The sequence below is a fragment of the Corvus kubaryi genome, unplaced genomic scaffold, assembly GCF_017639235.1.
Source record: "Corvus kubaryi isolate FWS band 111438036 unplaced genomic scaffold, C.kubaryi_AGA036_p1.0 37209, whole genome shotgun sequence".
Lineage (NCBI taxonomy): Eukaryota > Metazoa > Chordata > Aves > Passeriformes > Corvidae > Corvus > Corvus kubaryi.
Window position 1 is genome coordinate 1,462,069 of NW_024581060.1, and position 2,185 is coordinate 1,464,253.

The window sequence follows — 2,185 nt, forward strand, 5'->3', positions numbered from 1 at the left end:
TCAACGGCTCATGAGGATGGTAATAGAATACACTGCAACCAAGGACAAGAGGAATCTTGGCTCCAACACCTGGAGCACCTCCTCCCCCTCTTTTTCCACTGATCTTGGTGTTTCCATGTTGTTTCCCTCACATGTTCTCACCTCCTCCTCTTCTCTAGCTGGAATTAAAACTGCCCCCACGTTTTGACTTCTTAAATATGTCATCACAGAGGCACTACCATCATCTCTAATTGGCCCAGGCTTGGCCAGCAGCATGTCCATTTTCAGAGCCATCAGGGACTGGTTCTGCTGAACATGACAGAAGCTTCCAGGAGCTTCTGACAGAAGCCATGTCTGTGGCTGCCCTGCTACCAAAAACCAGGCTGTGCAAAGCCAACACAGAGATGGTATCAAAATTTTTGAGCTAACCTTCTGGAAATTGATACTAGTGTTATAAAAGCACATAGTCCAAGTGCTTGTGCTGCAAATAATCAGGTGCTCAGGGACAGCAACACGTTTTTTAACCTGGCACCTTTTGTATAGGAGCAATCTCCCCACGTATTCAATTTGGCAGGTTGTCTCTACATTTCAGAGATGGTCTTCTGCAGTTTTTGGCAGTATATTTATTTTGGGCAATGTAAGCAGCTATCCCCAGTTTTGGTGTGCAGATTATATACTGCCTAGGGCAGGTAGTGCCCAGTAACAGTGTTCTGGCACATATGTATTGGTTAAATCCATGGATGTTTTCTATTTTGGAGGCAGACATCACATTTCTTCTGAGATGTGGGGTTAAAATTCCTCACTGTGCAAAAGAAACAAATTTTGCATCCAAACATTGGGTGGTTTTGGGGAATTTAATTGCTTCTCCTAGTATAAAGTTCTGTAGGTTGAGAGCTGTTGAACCACTCTGGTGGGAATGTAAAAGCCAAGCTGTTGAAATTTTGTCCTGGTAACTTTCGTGTGTGAGCAGTCGGTGGTGGAGTTCGGTTTTGGATCCAGACTGATTATGACCATACATAGAGCTGAGAAGAAAAGCGCTGATACCGGGCTGTGTGGCACAGTTTAATAGGTGCAGTTGAAGGTGGAGCCAGCAAAAGCTTTCTCATTTGTTTTCATTTTCGTAGTTGGACTCTGCAAGAATGAAAATATTTAATAGACATATAATTGGGAAGGAGTTTCATATTGCTGTTTGAGTGTGGTGCAAATAAGAGTTTGCACATGGAACGGGAAGGTCAGCAAAACCTTTCTGTCCCCATGGGTTCCGTTTGAGAGCCGTGACCACACATTTCCACCTTTGGAGGGGCCCTTGCATTGTGTTGTGTGCACACAGCGCCATCTGGTGGAGTTTTTTAACGGGAACAGTGGAGAACAGCCACTGTGTACTTGAAAGTGAAGAAAATGTCTCTTGGGTATCCAAACGTGAGGATGCAAAGCTGAAAATGTCCTTAATTCTCTCCGAGAAAATGTGCCAGAACAGAAAGGTTTCACTAAGCTGCCCTTCCAACTTGAATTAACAGGAGAATCAAGTGGCAGCTACATTTCCTTGCAGCCTGTAAACTGTGCACATAACCATGGTGGAAATGTATTTTTCTTCACTTGATCACGCAATTTCAGTCTCGCAGAGTCTGAAATGTCCATCTACATCTCTCACAGAAAAATGTGTCGGGATAGAAGCAGTTCAGCAAAATGCTTCTGTCAAAACACGGTGGTGCCAAACATTTTCTTTCTCAGCTATTCGTATCATCGCATTTTGTCACTCTTGCAGTCCAAATCAAAAAGTTTGTGGCTACGTCTTACAGAGAAATGTGCCAGAAGAGAAAGCTTCCTCAGACCTTTCCTTTTTCATTTGAAAACTTGTATTCGCACAATAATCATGGAGTAGTCATCTTTCCCCTTGCAGCCTATGGACTACAGTTGCACCATGGTGCTCTGCACTTTCCCACTCACCTGTATGTACCACCAAACACATTCAGTCTAGCACTCTGATACATTTTTCTCTGAGAAAAATGTTCCAGGTCACATACAGTTGCTCTAATTTCTGCTACACCTTGAAAGCTTTCATGAATGCACACACAATGCACTGGGGTTATGTATCTTCCTTCTCTGTTCTATGTACCATCAGGTTTTTTTGACTCTGTCAGATCTTAGTTTTAAATATTAAAAGACCCAGAAGCTGCTCCCACGCAACATGTTTAAGAATGGAAGC